The 13,948-nt window shown below is 49.1% G+C and overlaps 1 protein-coding gene across 1 annotated transcript in view; it reads left to right on the top strand.

The window, feature by feature from the left end:
- The first annotated feature begins 258 nt into the window (after positions 1 to 258).
- The window catches only part of BRD4 (bromodomain containing 4), a 70,186-nt gene continuing 56,496 nt past the window's right edge, over positions 259 to 13,948 (top strand). The window contains 1 exon segment of the mRNA XM_077121912.1: positions 259 to 303. The gene's annotated coding sequence lies outside the window, so the exon portion shown is untranslated.

Genomic DNA, 13,948 nt, shown 5'->3' with positions numbered 1-13,948 from the left:
GGGCCGCGCGCGGCGTGCGCGGTGACGTCAGCGCGCTGGCGGCGGCGACGGCGGCGGCGGCGGCGGCGGCGGCGGCGGCAGGGCTGTTTGTTCTGCTCTCCCGCAGCCGAGAAGCCGAAGCGGCGGCGGCGGCGGCGGCGGCGGCGGCGGCGGCGGCGGCGGCTGCTGCCGGCGGAGTCCGCGGGCGAGCGTGGCCTGTGAACGCGGCGGAGCGGCAGGAGCGGCCCGCGCGGGCAGCCCGAGGCGGGGCGGCGGCGGCGGGCGGGCCGGCCGGCGGGGGCGGTGTGCGGCCTAGTCGCGCAGGTGAGCGCCGGGTGCCCTTCGCGGGGCCGGGCCGGGGCGGGGGGCGCGGCGGGGCCCGCAAGCGGCCCGTGCACCCGCATTGCGTAGCGGGGCCGGGGCGCCCGACGCCATCGGCGCGGCGGGGGCGGGAGTCGGGCGCGGGCCGGGCTTGCGGGACCTCCCCGGCCGCCGCCGTCGCCGCCCCGCGCGCCCCCCGCCGTTGGCCCCGCGCGGTCACCGACCCCCGGGGCTGAGCCCGGTGCGCGGGGCGGGGGACGGGCGGGCTGGGGGCGCCGCGGCGGGCGGGCCGGGGGCGGGCGGGGGGCGGGCCGAGCGCGGCACTTCCTGCCGCCGCCATTTTGTCCAGGAGGAGGAGGAGGGAGCGCCGTCGCGGGCCCGGGCCCGGTGAGTGCCGGCCCGGCGCGGGGGGCGCGCCCGGCCCCGTCGGCCCGCGCGCCTCGGGTGCTCGGCGGAGTTGGGGGCCGGACGGTGTCTGCTGTGCCGGGGCTGCCGCTGCCCGCCGGCCCGGAGACGCGTCGCGGGAGGCGGGAGGGGAGCCCTGGGGGCGCGCCCGGCCCCCTCGGCCCGCCGGCCCGCCCGTCCGCCCGACCCCGGCCCAGCAGTCCCGGGCGGGGAGCGCTTTGTCTGGCCCGGCGGCTGCCCCTCCCTGCGTCCCCGCCGCGGGCCCCATTGATGTGCGGGGCTGGGTGTGTGCGGTGGCTTGGGGGTGGGGGGTAGGGATGGGAGGTGTGTGTGGGGTGTTGTGATTCAGCGAAATAAAGAGCCCACACCCCCCCTGCCCTCGGGAACGGAAATGGCACGGCTATACCCAGCTGAGCTGCGCCGCGGCCCGGCCCGGGCTGGAGACGGGGAATCCCGCGCGGCGGGCGGCGTGGACACTAGGGCCCGGGTCCGGCGCACGAGCCGTGCGCTTCCGCCCGGTGGAGGCCGGCCGCGGTTTTCTCGGGGGCCACGCTTTGTTTTCTGTACTGCCTGTCGAACACACACACACACACCCCCTTCGCTCGTGTTTCGTGCTGCCGGGGCGGGGCTGGCGGGGGGGTTGGTGGTGTCTTGGTCCCCGGGTTCTTTTTTTGTTGGTTTGTGTGCTTGTGTTGGATGGAAGAAGTGACCTCTCGGAGTCTGCCGCCTCCTGAGAATTGCAGCGTCTGTTCCTGGCGTTCGAGAGGACTCTACCCAGTCCATCCTTCCGAAAAAAAACCCCAAACCGAGTCGCGGTGTACCTCTCAGCCAGCGGGTCTTGGGCGCTGTAGCCGTGGTGGGGAGATCGTTATGAATGGAGCTGTCAGGTTCCCGAAATTGGTAGTCCTCGGATTTTGGATCCTTTGGAAGTTGTAAAGGGAGGCATACTCCCGAGGCTTCAAAAATGTTTTCAGTTTCAAGAAGGGTTCCGATGGTGCGTCTGTTTTGCGACCTTGCCAGTGTTTTAATAAAACCTGCCTTTCTGTTTAATTTGGACGGGAGTTACCTTCCCACCAAGGCTTTGCAGGTAACAACCCCCTAGCCAACCAAAACTTCATCCAGGGAGAGAAATCGCAGATGGTTTCCACTGACCAAACGGCGAGGGTAGATCCTGATGTGGAACAAAATGCAGCTGGCCCTCCTATGCACCAGACCCCTTACCTCGGAAGGAAACATAGTATATGAAGGCCCGGGCTGGGGAGTCCATTGGTCTTTCCCTGTGGTCTTATTAACCTTGTAACTGAGAAGAAATGCCCCAGCCTGTCTCTAGCTAGAATTCTACCATAGCAGGATTGTTGAAGAAAAGGAACTTTGCGGCAGAGGAAAGTTGAAACGATGGATGCAGCTGTGTTTTAAGGATTATTTGGTTCTTCTGGGGAGTGTAAGTACCTTTAGCTGCCCCAGCTTGAAGAGTGGGGAGAAAAATAAAATTGAATGACAAGAGAATCATTGGCCACTTAGTGAGAATTCCAGTAAATTATCGAATTGGTTCGAGCAATTTAGACTTTGCTACCAAAACTTTACCTTTTTGAGTCACTTGTGATCTTTGTACTAAATTCTGCTTTTGCTTTTGGAGTAGGGGGGGTTTACAATATTTTCATCTTACACAATTCTGGTTATTGAGTGACTTGCAAGTCACAGATTCTAGAGGAATCTGAGGAGAGTTTTTGTATTTGTTTTTTAATAAATGCAAAAAAACATTTGGTGTCTCAGAAACTTGAAGACACCAGGCTGTTAAATCTGCTTCTGACAACCCGCTGTCCTCATGTGTCATGCTTGTGTGGATATAAAGTGTTTAGATTTCTGGTTTTGAATAAACTTCTAAAGTTAGACCATTATTGTCTTTATTTCTCTGACAAATCTGTAAAAGGAAACGTTGTCCCTGGCAACAGCTTGTAATGTTTCCAAAATCTTTGTAGTAAAGCTTAGAAGTTTGCAAGGTGAGAATTGTGGAGATTCCTTTGCTCTTGCTAAGAATTCATTTAGAAGATGGACTAAACGTAATATATTTAATATAAGACATGAGTTTGTAAAAAAAAATGTTTTTAAAATTATTATAATTTTTACTGAATGTAAGTTCTGAGTGGGTGGGATTGGTTTGTTTGGCTTTGCCTATTCTATAATCCTCACCTTAAATATTTGTTGAATGAATAAACTGTAGAAAAATTGAGCAAGAATTTGGCTTTTTTTTTTTTAAAGCACGAATTGCATATCCATAATCCCCCATGCAAAGGACTCATCTTCATTAATAAAATGTTGTTAGCATTGGCTATAATTGGACTTTAGTGACTTACAAGGAATGTGAAGTTTGACCAAGGTAACACTAAGGTCCCTAGAAATTGCAGTAAACTTGTTCATGGTCCAAGCAGCCTGGTATGCGATTGCTTCCAGCACCATCTACTGTTTGAAATGAAGTGAGGGAGTTGAGCTTTGTTCAACTCTGACCTGGAAAAAGTATTTTTAAGAGGGAAATGACGGGCATAACAAACACAAATGGGTAGCATTTCTTAATGTGACTCTCACATTGTTCATCAGAATGTGATCACTGCTTTTTTTTTTTTTTGAGCAATGAGCACATTCTTTGAATATTTTGATTTTGTGTGGATGTAATCAGCCAGTCCACCTCATCAGTTAGTACCTGAGCAGACAGAAAGCCTTGTGCATGACTGTTCTTTTGGTATGTATTAATGGATTCATTCCCCTTATATTTGTTGAATACCAGTTATGTATAATATGAGCGTTACAGTGTTGTAATATTCTAACGAACAGGGTTGACTTTTTTTTTTTTTTTTTTTTTAGTTTTTCATAGCAGCTTTATTGAGAAATAATACATGCTTTGCAGCTGACCCATTTAGAATGTGCAGTTGAGTATATTCTCAGGGTTGGGCAGCCATCATCACAGTCAATTTTAGAACCTTTTCCCCACCCCAGAAAGAAACCATTAGCCATTTCTCCATTAGCAGTTACTTCCTATTCCTCTCCCTCCCTGAGCTCCTGCCAGCCATCAGTGTGCTTTCTATAGATGTGACTGTTCTGTACATTTCGTATCAATACTGTCATGCAATGCTTGGTCTTGTATGTCTGGCTTCTTTTACTTAAAATAATGACTTAAAGGTGTGTCTGTGTTAGTAGCGAGGATCAGCAGAGCGTTGTTACTTTTCATGGCTGAATACTATTCCATGGGGGTGGGTGGACCACCTTTAGCTTATCAGTTCATCAGCTGGTAGACATGCATGTAAGCCCCCTCTGTGGATATATGTTTTCATTTCTCTTGGGTGGAATTGCTGGGTTATAGTGTTAGTTATGTTTAATTCTTTGAGGAGGCACAGTGACTTTTTTTTAAACTGCACTGATTTTTTTGAGTCCTTTCAGAGGGCTTGATAGAAAAGTCGAGTGGTATGCAATACAGCCACTCAGGAGGAGGAAGTGCCATGCCCTGTGTCAGCATGCTGGCATTTTGTGTATTCTGCATGGTTTGAGTGCCTTGCTGGCTTTAAAAAGTTGTACGTGCCTCCAGAACAATTCCGAGCACTGGTTAGATAGCAAAAGGTAAAGGTAGCCTGAGGTAGATAGCCTCAGGTAGAGGCACTCCAAACTTTCATTGCTGTTAGTGTAAAGGGCGGTTTTTAAAAGTTTGCTTTTTTTTTCCTAGTCTAAACAGATACCAAGCCTTGGTTAAGTCACATCTGTGTTGTGGCGTAAATCACAGACCATCTTCTATTCTGAAGAAGTAGATGAAAGTCCAGTGTCGGGGACAGGGCAGGACAGCCATCTGCCCCCTTTGTGACTGAGCCCCAAAGGGAACTGGCACTGGTTGGTCCACGTCATTTGAAACTGTGATTGTAAGGATATAGTTTTGGTCTTTTCTAACATATTTTTTTTTTTTGCATGGGCAGACAATGGAAATTGAACCCAGGTTTCTGGCATGGCAGGCAAGAATTCTGCCACTGAGTCACTGTCACACTGCCCAGGATATGTTTTTTAAATAAAAGTAATGGACGATCATTATGAAGAATTTGGAAAATACAGAATGATAGAAAGATACCTTAAATGGAAATGTTACATTGTATGTGTGCATTTTTTATGTGATAAAGCATTTTTTAAAAGATATTAAATGTTAAAAAAATTCTCTTAATCCCACTTTTATTTTTTTTCCAGTTTTTTTTCCTGTGCATGAGTAACAAGATTGTTTTGCATCTTAAGGTTTTTTTTTTTTAAAAGTTACATTGTGACCATTTCCAAAATGTTCAATTTTAAAAAGCTGCCTAACATTCGATCACGAGTGTACCATAATTTATTTGGACATTTGTAATGTGCTTTTTTCTTTTGCTTTTAATATTGAATTATTTTACAGTTTTTTTAATGTCAGTAAGGGGGTTATTTGATCAAAGAGTATGCTTTTGAAAACTTGATAGATATTACTCTTTAAGAAAGCGCACATGAATTTCCATTTCTACAGTCAAGCTTTGACAGTGTTTTATTTACAAGGGTGACGTTTAAAAAAAATAGAAAATTTACCCACTGGTGGCAATTGTTTAAGAACCAGATGTGCCTTGTGCATGTTTTGAACAGCTTTTGAGAAGCAGAAGTGCCTCTGGGATCTTGCTCTTTGATCTGCACTCTCTGTTATCCAGATTTGCACTTTGTTTTCTGAAACCAAGCCTTAAAATTCCTGAACTTGAGATGGGAGCCTGGAATGCTCTGGAAAGGTGAATGTGGAGAGCCTCCAGCAACCTCTGGTGTCCAGTCCTGACTCGTTTTTGCTGTCTCCCTCCAGAGGAGGCTGATTGGCCTTTGAGGTTGTTTTGTTTAAAAGACAAGGGTTTAAAAGAAAAAGAAGAGGGTAAAATAAATTCAGGGATTTCACCCTTGAAGCATTTCTCATGTCATTCAAGGAAACACGTGTGTCTCGGGAGCAGTTGAATACTATAAGCGTTGAAACTGTAAGCGAAGCACAGACACTGGCCTAAGGCAGAAAGTGCTGGACCCTCTGACGCCATGGTGACCACGAGTCCAGGCCCCTCTGTTGGGTTCCTGCTGCAGGCCAGGACCTGCCGCTGGCCATTTGCATGACCTCAGACAGGCGGCAGCCTTCCGCCTCAGTTTCTCCTACAGTTTCCAAAGAGCTTGGGTTGGAATCTGAGTTACAAGCAAAAGTCATTATTTCTCTCTAGGTTTTTCAAGCCATGGGCCACAAAATGAATTTAGTGGGTGCAATCAGTGATTGTTTAGGGGCGGAAAGGGACTTTCCAATGGTGGCACACACTCTAAGAGCTGTTCACAAACTTCTGTTTTGATCTTATATGTACATTGTGTGCGTCATAAAGTGTTTCTTGTTGCGGTTTGTGGTCAGAAAGATGTAAATAACATTGTTTTAGATGCTACTCAATGGTAATTATGGATACCTCAGTTTTCATTTTTCTTTTTTTACATTTTTCATCCTGTAATATAACATATATACAAAAAAGCAATGAAGTTCAAAGTACATTGTAACAATTAGTCGTAGAATAGATTTCAGAGTTTGGTAAGGGTGGCAGTTCCACAATTTTAGACTTTTTCTTCTAGTTGCTCCAAGACACTGGAGACTGAAAGAAATAACAAAATAATGATTCAGCAGTCATACCCATTGTTAAATCCTATCTTTGTTATAACTCCTCCTTCCCCTAGGTACCTCAGTTTTATTTTTTGGCCACTTGGCAGTCTGTATGTTCATTGGTTTCCCAAGGATGACTTTCTTGGATATTCTTTCTAGGAGCAGTTGAACTTCATAGGTGTTTTGTCTCTCTCGCCACTGCTCTGAGCATTGTGAGCTCTGTCGGGATGTGCTGGGGGTGGTGATGTGTGTATGGTGACGGCCACGCCAGTAGTTTGCAGCAGGCAGAATGAGATGTGCAGCGTGCTCTGTGTGTGCGCAGTTGGCTGCTTGTTTTTGCATTCTCAGATACTGTCCTCCCAGCTTTTTTTTTTTTTATAAAGATTTCTTTTAGGAAATGACTGACATTAGTCAGGTCCTTCTTAGGTATAAATTACAAACATAAAACTAGTTAAAACGAAAGGAATTTACTGGATGGTGTAATGTGGACAGCTGGACCAGGGACTCAAGGAGTGGCGTCAGAGTGTATTCTCTCTCTCCCGTCCCACCTCAAGGTCTCCCTCATGGTGTGCACGGTGGGAGTGCAGGCCGGCCCCCGCAGGACATTTTTGTCCTGTCTCTGTCCCTTCAGTAGCTCATCCCAAGGACAAGCTCCAGCAGCATCTTGCTCATTAGGACAACATGTGCAGATGGATACTTTGTTAAACAAAGCCTCTTATACAAGGTCTAGAGGAGCATCACGCACCCCACCCCAAGTTGAAGCAGGAGATGTTGGATGGCTAAAAGAAGCTCATCTTCTAGACACTAGGCGGTATAGGCTGCAATTATTTGAAAACAGTTTAGAACAAAGTACTTGAGAAGAGAGTATGACACGAGTCCAGTGATGACAGTTAAGATGTGTATGTCCCAGATCCTTTGGTGAAGGATGAAATGGGGGCTCTGGGGTGATCAAGGGTGGGGATGGGGGTTCTGGGGGGAAGTGTCTGCTGAGCGGGTGGGGAGGACACAGGCACTAGAGTGAGATCTGTTTAGAAGGGGAGCCTCAAGGAAGCACAAGGAAAGCCCTGGACAGAGAGGCCAGGTAAATGTGTTTCAGTAGGAATCTGAGTGAGTGAAATTATAATGGAGAACATTTCAGTAGGTGGGCTTCATTTGGTGTTTGTGCCTGCACAGTCTGGAGTTGGGATTGTTGCTGTTCACTCCTTCTGTACATAAATTCTCAGAAAGTTTGCTTCTTGGTATTCCTCTATTATTACAAAAAGCTTGTGCTGATTTCCATCAACAAAATTGAAGTGTTAGGCCCCACTCACTACTCTGTCAAGAACTGTCCTTTCACGGCCCTGTGTCTACAAGGACGGGTGGCCTCTGCCTCTCAGTGGCTGGCAGGGGTGCCACACCGTGGGAGTGGGTTGGGGGCTGTGCATCTCCCTTCTGAAAGGCGCATTTGTGAAAGAGCAGTGGGCCTTCTGGGGAGCCACAGAACCCAAAATCTCATCTGAGACACAGGAAATGGAATTGAGTTTCCTTTCAGGTTTGTTAAAGCTCCTGGTGGAGTGGAAGGCTTTTGTAGGCCTTTGCAGGCATTTACAGATTGCCTGTGCTTCTCAGCCTGCTCTGGTTTGTCCTTGTGAGGACCCTGCAGAGCCCTTCATGGCATCACTAGCATCCTGGGTGTCAGCAGTGGTGCCAACCTGCCCAGACCTCCTTCCCTTCCAGCTTGCGTGCTCGTTTCTAGCCCTGGTGAGCGTCGGGGTGTGCTGGGTAGGCCTCCTGCAGCCGCTGCAGATCAAGAAAGGTCTTTGTTCTGGGGCTCTTTGCTGAAGCAGCTTCTGTCTGTCAAATTGCCCCCCTGGATTTGGGGAGGGTGTAGACCCTTTGCTGCAGAAAGTGACCCTGTGGGCTGCTGTCAAGTCAGCCTTATTATTTGGTGGCGGTGGCATGGACAGATACAGGAAGTTTATGGCCACGGTCCCTCCTGTGAGTCAGGATGATGGCCACACTCCCCCAGGCATGTGCTGGGTGCTGCCCTCTCCAACTCCTAGCCTCCCTGTGTGGTGGGAGGAATGAGGAGGCCTGCCACCTACTGTGACTAGGGCAGATTTGAGTCAGAAGATATAAGAGTAATTCTTATTCCTTCTAACAGTGATAGTGCCTATTACAAACGCCTTTGCCGCCATCCCTCACCCCTACCCTGCAAACGTTGAGGCCTAAACTTGTGTGCCCTCATGGAGGTTTCCCTTTCTGTTCTCTCAGCACCTGCCTGAGTGATACTGGTTCTCTACTCACTTGAATTACAGTCTTACTGTATGGACAGGACTTGTGTAGCTTGAGCAGTTTCCCCTTTTCCCTTTTCTTTTCTGCAATGGAGAAAACCACATAAAATCCTGTACTCAAGTTTTTGTTAAATGGTACTGTTCATGTGTAGGTTGTTTTCATTTATAATCTTGAAAAATATTTACTTGGCTCTGAAGGGCTTTCCGTCATAAAAAACTGATGAGTCCTAACATGATGTGTGCACGTGTGTGTGTTCCTGTTGACAGGAAAGTTGTCTGGAAATAGCACCATCTTCGTGTGTGTCCATGCTGTGGCAGTAACTTGGGAGTCTCAGATCTCCGTGACCAGGGCAGGGGTGCAGTTCGAGTCTCCCACACCTGCAGCATGCCTGTCCTCACCTCGTCTCTCAGGCCATCTCTGGATTTGTTTGGGTTCCCTGCCCTGGTGACGATTCTTCCCGCTGGCCTCCCAGTCCTGACTTCCCATGGCTCTCAGCACCCAGCCCCCTGTGGCTAGGCTTCCTGGTGAGGTGGAGAGCTGTGCTTTCTGGATCCGGACTTGATGTGTCCCCTCATCTTTGTCACGTGTTGTGTGCCTGCTCTGAAACCACTGAAGCCAGCCTTTGGTCACTTCACCTTGTGCAGAGCCACAGAGCCAGCCCCTCATGGTGCCCATGTCCCTTTCCGAGACCATGAGCATGCACACATGCTTAGTCCTGAGTGAGCACGCCGTGGTACCACTTTCTGCGAAAGTCCTGTGTACCCGTGCTGGGTTTCTACAACTTCTTATCTTCCTTTACTCCTCAGGAAACAACCTTACATATCGGGTACATCAGCTTCGTTCACAGATGAGGGCCACCTGGGCTTGATCACCTGGGCAGAGCCCTGGGAAGTGTGGGCCTGCCAGCTGAGAGCTTGGGAGAGGCGTGAGCATGAAGCAGGCCCTTTGACGAAGAATGCAGAGGCCTGGGCTTGCACAGCGCCAGGATGGTGCGGGAGCCCTTGGGAGAGTTCTTGGCTGAGCATCTGTCCAGTCAGTGAGGCAGTGCCACCCTCCTGAAGACTGTTGGATGACATTCACACGAGTGTCATTTAACCTCAGCTTGAGAAAGTTTCTGCCTCAGCACCCAACAGTCTTGATTCAGTTTCACTTTTATTTTCATTCTGCCCGGGGCAAGTTCTGTACGGAGTGGAGTTTGGGGAAGCAGGTGAGCTGGCTGAAGCCTCATCTTTGGTCTCAGAGGCCCTGCCTCCACTCGTGAGATCAGGGTGGACGGAGCCCTTGATGAGTGAGGTGTGGCACTGGGTAGATTGTGCTTGGGGCCTTCTCATTGGAAGGGGGTCTCCTGCCGAGGCATACACGCTGGCCTGGGCTGATGTGACTGGGGTCGCCTCCACCTGCCAGGACACAGGGCTCTTTTTTTTTTTTAAACTCTTTTTATTAATTAAAAAAAAAAATTAACAAACATTTAAATATCATTCCATTCTACATATACAATCAGTAATTCTTAATATCATCACATAGTTGTATATTCATTATTTCTTAGTACATTTGCATCAATTTAGAAAAAGAAATGAAAAGACAACAGAAAAAGAAATAAAATGGTAATAGAGAAAAAAAAACTATACGTACCATAGCCCTTACGCTCGCTTTCATTTACCACTATTGCAAACTGAATTTATTTTAACATTTGTTCCCCCTATTATTTATTTTTATTCCTTATGTTCTACTGTTCTGTTGATATAGTAGCTAAAAGGAGCATCAGACACAAGGTTTTCACATTCACAGAGTCTCATTGTGAAAGCTATATCATTGTTCAATCATCATCAAGAAACGTGGCTACTGGAACACAGCTCTACATTTTCAGGCACTTCCCTCCAGCCTCTCCGCTACATCTTGAACAAGGTGATATCTACTTAATGCATAAGAATAACCTCCAGGATAACCTCTCAACTCTGTTTGGAATCTCTCAGCCATTGACACTTAGTCTCATTTCAGAGGGGGAACTTCGGTAGAGAAGGTTCTCTCAATCCCTTGATGTTAATTCTCAGCTCATTCTAGGGTTTTCCTTAGTCCCTTGATGCTGAGTCTCAGCTCATTCCAGGATCTTTGTCCCACGTTGCCAGGAAGGTCCACACCCATGGGAGTCATGTCCCACGCAGAGAAGGGGAGGGTGGTGAGACTGCTCATCATATTGGCTGGAGAGAGAGGCCACATCTGAGCAACAAAAGAGGCTCTCTTGGGGGTGACTCTTAGGCCTACATTTTAAGTAGACTTGACCTATCCTTTGTGGGGTTAAGTTTCATATGAACAAACCCCAAGACTGGGGGCTCAGCCTATAGCTTTGGTTGTCCATACTGCTTGTGTGAATATCAAGAATTCAACTTGGGGAAGTTGAATTTCTCCCCACTCTCACCATTCCCCGAAGGGGGCTTGCAAATACTTTTCCAGTCACTGATCAAATCATTCTGGGATTCATTGGGGGATCACTCTGGACAAACCAACAAAATCTCATGAGGACACAGGGCTCTTGAGCCGTACTTTGCACGGTCTGTGCGCCTTGTCCAGGCAGGTGTGGCACCCCATGCCAGAGAAGGGCCCCTGACATCTCCGTGATGGGCAGCAAACCCCATGCCAGAGAAAGTGGTAATTCATTTTAACGTGTTCCTGAGGGAGTAGATTTTCCATTTACTTTTAAAGCTTTTCTCTGACTTAATGAAATGAGCAGATGATCTCATGGAACATGAGTTTGACTCTGAGTGGTTATGAGCAAAATCCAGGCAAGAGAAAGTAGAAATGGCTAAACGAGCTCCAGGCTAAATAGAAGTGTCTGAAAGTTAGTCTGAGAATGCACGGTCAAAGATTAATAAATATAACTACAACATAATTACTTTCCTTTCAGATACCCACTGCACCTAGGGTAAAGCCCAGGCTCCGTCCTGTGGCCCCTGGGCTCTGGACATCTGTGACAGATGGCTGCCTTCTCTGCTTCTTGAACCACTGCCCACCTCCCCCCAACTTTCAGGGTCCAGTTCGGGCCTCATTTATCTTATAGTGACCTGCTCCATTTCTCGGGTAACGTCTTACAGCTGGGGTGCCCGGCCCTGCATCGTGATGGTGACAGCCACTTCAACAGGCTTTACAGAAGATAGGGCAGTGAGGTCCCGCAGAAGGCAGTTGGGTGTGCACATCTGGGGCAGGGCTGGGGCCAGAGCCTGCTGTGTGGACATGGGCAGTGTCTACCCCCACCCTAGAAGGTTGGAAATGGAATCACAGCCAGGTCCCAGGTGGAGAAGGAGCCTTGTTGGTCAGGGTGGGGGCTGGGGGTCCTTTTCTTCCAAAATCCATCTATCTTGGAGCTAGCAGTTGCCTAGATAACTTGGTCGTGTTTTCGAGACATTACCCTGCTGCTCTTGAGCCCAGAGCTTTCCCACCCGTCTTTGGAATTTGCTTTATCTGACATCTTTCCTGTCCTTTTTTCTGTGTGGGCTTGCCCCCACTCCCTTTTGTGAGCCAGAGCTCTTGTAGCTGGCCGTTTCGGCCCTTGGTCTTTGAGTAGGTTCCACTAGACTCCTGGGCACAGAAGACTGTCCACCTCAAGTGGCAGGTCCGCATTGAGTGGGGTCTGCTGAGGGAGGAGCCCCCTTTGGGCCTTCCTCCCTCCCAGCGGTGCTGGGTGCCACCCTTTCGGCAGAGACCTGTGTCCTGCTCATGCACTCCACGATCACAGGCTCTGGGAGTGGAGCTGTTTTAAGGTTCGAACTGAGTCTCAACCCTCTTTCATTGATACTGTGACTAACCGTAACTGTTTCTTGAGCATTTATGAGTGCAGCTTGCAGCTCACCATCAGGACCTTGCTTCTGTTTTCAGATCTAGCCATCAGCCTCACTCTGGATGCAGACCTTGAGTGTGGACAGCAGCCCGGGCTCCCTGCCCAGACCTGCATGCTGAGGGATTCTGGGTGGGAACCTTGGTCTGGCAGGTGCGGGAGCTGGCTTGCACCATGGTAGGACTCCAGCATCCCCCCATTGGAATGGAGCAGCATCCAAAGAAGTAGACCTCTTCCTTGCCCACCCCACTCCCGCTTCTTGCCCCAACCTCTGTGGCCTGGCTTTGCCCAGTGCTTAGTAGCTCGGGTTGTGTTATGATTTCAGCCGCTGTAAACACTGAGAAGGTTCACAGAATCAGTGTCACTTAATGCTTCTCTCTGCATTGCCTCAAAATGTGACCAGAGCTGTAGAATTTTTGAAGTGCTTTACTTGGAGAGGGCCCTTGGGCACTCCTGAGCAACATGGAGGACGCAGTGGTAGGCGCTGGGTTTCCCTGCACTTGGTGTTCTGTGACCACGGCCTGGAGAGCTTGGATTGCTTCATCCTCCACCCCCTCCCCCAAGCCTGGAGTTTCTTGGCATTGCAAGGGCCTCTCAAAGCCTCAGAATTAACCATCAGCACACTAGACAATTCCTCCAGAGAGGAAGCGTCTTGAATTTTTTTTTTTTTCATTCTCAGAAAGTCTAGTTGCATTCTTTATGAGTGGGACCATTCATTCCTTGGCTCAGGGACAGTTGGGTCATTTCTGCCTTTGGCCATCATGAGTAACTGTGTGGTGAGCATGTGTGAGGATAAAGGTTTTACTTTCTCTTGGGTGTATATACCTAAGAGTGGAATTTCTGGTTCATGTGGTGACTCTGTTTACCATCTGAGGAGCTGCCAGGCTCTTTTCTGCAGTGGCTGCACTGCTTTGCATTCATTCCCACGGCAGCGTGTAAGGGGTCTTGCTGCCCATATCCATGCCAGCTCTTGCTGTTACCTGTTTCTTTGATTATGGTATGAATTCCTTTTAAACCGGCAGAAGTTTAGTTTTTGATTTTACTTCTCCCTTCCCTCTGATCATCCTTTTGAGCAACAGTTGCAGATTAGGGATGTGTTTTCTCAGTGTTCTTGGCAGATGCTCAGGTGAGTCTTGTCATGGTCACACCAGGCTCGAGGTGGCCCTGTGTGCAGCTCTGACTGCATGATGAAGCCAAGAGGTTGGCTTTTCAGCCAGCACCTAGGGGCTGGTCTGCTGTGAGCGTTCAGTCTGGTGGCACTTGAATCGCTCCTTCTAGACAGTGCAGTGCTGAGGTCTCAGCAGGAGAGGGGACTGTTTCCAACCCATGGCCTCCCTCCCGAGGTTTTCCTCACAGACATGCTGGCCCCAGCCTAAACCGCACCCAGACCCTCCTCCTTGCTGCACTTGTTGCTGAGCAGCTCATGGTCACAGGTGGAGGGTTGAGAGCTCTTCTGACTGGGACCTCACAATGGGGGTAGACAGCCC

Source organism: Tamandua tetradactyla, chromosome 11 (genome assembly GCF_023851605.1).
Source record: "Tamandua tetradactyla isolate mTamTet1 chromosome 11, mTamTet1.pri, whole genome shotgun sequence".
Taxonomy (NCBI): domain Eukaryota; kingdom Metazoa; phylum Chordata; class Mammalia; order Pilosa; family Myrmecophagidae; genus Tamandua; species Tamandua tetradactyla.
This window is presented reverse-complemented; position numbering and strand designations above follow the sequence as displayed.